At 34.6% G+C, this 4,517-nt stretch overlaps 1 protein-coding gene across 1 annotated transcript in view; it reads left to right on the top strand.

Annotated features, from left to right (window-relative positions):
- Window positions 1-4,517, top strand: part of LOC121373720 (excitatory amino acid transporter 1-like) — a 95,160-nt gene that overhangs the window by 47,769 nt on the left and 42,874 nt on the right. The gene's annotated exons all lie outside the window — the stretch shown is intronic.

The raw sequence follows: 4,517 nt of genomic DNA, 5'->3' as shown, positions 1-4,517 counted from the left end.
AACCAAAATGGGGGGGGGGGGGGGCTGGTCGTAGCTCAGTGGTAAAGCGCTCGCTCGCTATTTGTGTGTTTGTCGATCCCCGTTGGTGGGCCCATTGAGTTATTTCTCGTTCCAGCCAGTGCACCACGACTGGTATATCAAAGGCCGTGGTATGTGTTTACCTGTCTGTGGGATAGTGCATATAAAAAAATCCCTTGCTACTAATGGGAAAAAATGTAGCGGGTTTCCTCTCTAAGACTATTATGTCGAAATTACCAAATGTTTGACATCCAATAGCCGATGATTAATAAATCAATGTTCTCAAGTGGGCTCGTTAAACAAAACACACTTTAAACTTTAAAACTAAAATGGCGGCCATAACGCTGTAAGCGTCGTTTTCTTACTATAGTTTGTATTAGAGTTTTATTTATTTCTAAACTGAATATTGTTTTCAATTGCACAACATAATGGTAGTTTTTTCTCTCTTTTTTTCTTCTTTTTTTTCTCTTTTTCTGTTGTTATTTTCAAAACATGTTATTTCCATCTCTATATATGACATTATGAGAGAAATATACTGAGTGAAAGAATTAAGGGATCACATTAACCTTAACAGGAATGAATGAACGAAATGTTTTATTAACGACGCACTCAACACTCAACATCCTTCCCAATAAGGGAGCACCAAGTATATATTATATTTTAATACAAAATAAACCACCATTCTCAAAGTGTTGAAATAACTGTCTTACGTGTTGTACATAAATTAACCCACGTACTGAAATAATAATCGGGGTGTTTTCTTGGTTAATTGGTATTTTCTTTACGTGGCCTATACCTGTGGTTCCTGATTGGCAGGTGTATATTTAGACGGTCCCCAGGCTCTGTGTCTAGACACACTAAAAACAGGTGCCTCTTTTATTATGATCACAGGGTACTGTGTGATTTAACCGCGCGAACACCCTTGAAATCGTAATGGACGTTATCAGCCTTCTTGATTTGTTACAGTAAGTAAGTCTGTAAAACCCTTTCCCATCTAAAATCTGAAAACTTACCAATTACGTAGTCCCAAAGAAAAGAAAATTGTCATTTGGGTTTCTTGAGTGGTCGTTTTTGCTCGAACGTACCCTACCAATAGGCCTACTAATATGGTGGGGGTTTTCTTTTGGATTTTTTAAGAGTAAAATACCGAAACTCCATTTCGTTCTACTGATGCCAATTGAAATATATTTAATTAAATAGTTTATTATTCTATCAAGTCATTTATGTTGTTTTACAAGTCAGGTTGATGAAAGCAAAGCGCCTTGTCGTAAATTAGAGCGTTTGTTTACACTGCATGGAGGCGTTGGACGGAGCTGACGTCACTTCGCCCCTAGCTATACCACCGGACGTCACACAAACTAAACAAAATGGCTGCCCCCAGTTAGCAGGAATAATCACGGGTTTACGCGTTTTTCATTTCTTAAAGTGTCAGTATATGTTGGTCGTCCGGATATGCATCTTTCCAACACATCAGGCTCATATTTGAGTTGATCCTCCCTTTAAGGAAACCAAGCACGGTGAATTGGGTGAGTCAGGTACGTGATTTGCTCTGTAGCCTTGGATATGCTAATATTTGGTACCACCAGAAAGTTCATAACTGTGTTATATTTCTAACTGAAATTAAACAGAGAATGAAAGACCAATTTACCCAATCCATGTATGCTATTCTTGACACATCCTCAAAATGTTTTATATACAAATATCTTGTTGATAATGTATGTTTGCAGTATTATTTACAAAAATCTATTGCTTCGAAGTATAAACACATGTAAATACAGACTATCTGCACACAGCCTTGATATTACTGCTATAGAAACGGGCAGATATAATACTACTGAAAGATCAGAAAGACTCTGTAATTTGTGCAACATGCAGGCAGTTGAAGATGAGTTCCACTTCATATTAGTTTGTCCATTGTATAGTACTCTGAGAGGCAGATATATTAAACCATATTATTATACCCGACCATCTTCATTTAAATTAATACAATTACTGTCCATTAATAACATAAAGCGGTTAACAACATTGTGTAAATATTTATTAGCAGCAACAACTCAAAGAAAAGATAATTTATATGTATAATAGATCTACGTATCACTCTCCACAATGTACTGCAATATAGAATTATGGGATTAATATATAACTGTATGGTGGATTATGGTTAAAGGGACATTCCTGAGTTTGCTGCAATTTTTAAGATGTTATCCACTAACATAGACTTTTTAACGACTTAATTACATATCAAAAGTATGTTTCTGCATAAAATATTAATGGCTGTATATTAAACGTGTTTCTGATCGTTCAAATATTTATACTAGGTTATGTTTAATTTTATTTCCTAAAATATAGTTTTTTCGTACGTACAAAATTATTTGAAGACAAAATCCAGTTTGGGCTTCTTATAAATATTAAGACGACCAGAAACACGTTGAATATACAGACACAGATATTCTAAACAAGAAAATATATTTAATATATAAGTTTAATCGTAGAAATATATTTTTTAGTCGGAAACATCTTACAACGCATCAAACTCAAGAATGTCCCTTTAATGTACAATATGTGTATGTATAATTATATGATAAACTATGAATAATGTATTATTTGTATCTATAATTATGTGATATATTATGTTATGGAAAATGTACGTGTTCCTATGAACTGCATGTTTACAGCGATTAAATTCTTATTAAGTTGTACCAGATGTTCATTATGCTTCATCAGCTACAATTGCATATTTTTGCCGCCTCTGATGGGAGCGGATGTTGTATAAAATGAGATGTAAACACTGAATGTTTTTAATTCTCTACTTGTCACACCTGGTCATTCAGTTCAGGTAGGAGCACTGCTAGTAAGCCGTAGGTTGATTCTGCATCACAAAATGTTTAAAGGGACATACCCTAGTTTTTAAACACTAAGGCACATTTTTTTTTTTTACTGTTAAGAGCCGTTTTTGATAACTGAAATCATACTTTATTTAGATTTTATTGTTTAGATTATCCATTTCCGTACATTCGAAGTTTATTTGGTCATCCTGGTGTTTTTAATATCCCAAAATGCATTTCTCATGTTTTTAAAAACGCACGTGTCGAGTCGAGTTTTAGTTTATTTTTAGAGGGTATTTCACCATTTCAAATCACAGACTCATGTTTCACTCAGTTGTAACAGGTGTTACAGGTTTGTAGATTAAACTAAACCTAGTGTTAATTTTCACGGGATGAAACTAGGGTCTGTCTCTTTAATAATATTGTCTTATGTAATATTATGATTTCTGTATGTTTTAGATAAAGTTTAAAGAATACTAATTTTCATTACAAATGCGTAAATAGAGTACCATTAACAGTCGTGGAAATGTACAGTAAAATATGCATGTAAAGTTAAAATTTGTTTTGTTTAACGACACCACTAGAGCACATTAATCCCTAGTTTTTAAACACTAAAGCACTTTTTTTTTAAACCATTAAGAGCCGTTTTTGATAACTGAAATCACACTTACTTAGATTTTATTGTTCAGATTATCCATTTCCGTATATTCGAAGTGTTTTTGGTCATCCTGATGTTTTTAATATCACAAAATGCATTTCTCATATTTTTAAAAACGCACGTGTGTCTGAGAAGTAACAGTTATGGAGTCGAGTTTTAGTCTATTTTTAGAGGGTATTTCACCCTTTCAAAGTCACAGACTCATGTTTCACTGTGTTACAGGTTTGTAGATTAAACTAAACCTAGTGTTAATTTTCACGGGATGAAACTAGGGTCTGTCTCTTTAATGATATTGCCCTATGTAATATTATGATTATGATTTCTGTATGTTTCAGATAAAGTTTAAAGAATACTAATTTTCGTTACAAATGCGTACATATGGTACCATTAACAGTTGTGGAAATATATAAAACATGTACAGTAAAATATTCATGCAAAGTTAAAGTTTATTTTACTTAACGACACCACTAGAGCGCATTGATCCACCAGTCATCGGCTATTGGACGTCAAACATTTTGACTCGTAGCTTTAGGTGAACTCCGCTATATATTTCCATTGACAGCAAAATATATTTTATTTCCACTTTCCGATTGGAGGGGGGGGGGGGCGTAGCTCAGTGGTACAGCGCTCGCCTGATGCGTTATCGATCTAGGATCGATTCCCGTCGTTGGTACCTTGAGCTCTTTCTCGTTCCAGCCAGTGCTCCACAACTGGTGTAAACAAAAAGGCCGTGGTATGTACTATCCTGTTTGTGAGATGGTGCATATAAAAGATCCCTTTCTGCATTAAGAAAAATGTAGCGGGTTTCCTGTGTTGACTACGTGTCAGAATTACCAAATGTTTGACATTCAATAGCCGATGATTAATTAATCAATGTGATCCAGTGGTGTCGTTAAAGAAATAACCATATGTCCGACGCCATATAACCGTAAATAAAATGTGCTGAGTGCGTCATTAAATGAAACATTTCCTTCCTTCTTTTCCATAGGGAAGCACATACCACGGCCTTTAGTATA

This window comes from Gigantopelta aegis, chromosome 1 (genome assembly GCF_016097555.1).
Source record: "Gigantopelta aegis isolate Gae_Host chromosome 1, Gae_host_genome, whole genome shotgun sequence".
In the NCBI taxonomy this organism is placed as follows: domain Eukaryota; kingdom Metazoa; phylum Mollusca; class Gastropoda; order Neomphalida; family Peltospiridae; genus Gigantopelta; species Gigantopelta aegis.
The sequence above is the reverse complement of the archived record's forward strand: the minus strand, read 5'-3'. Positions and strand labels throughout refer to the sequence as shown.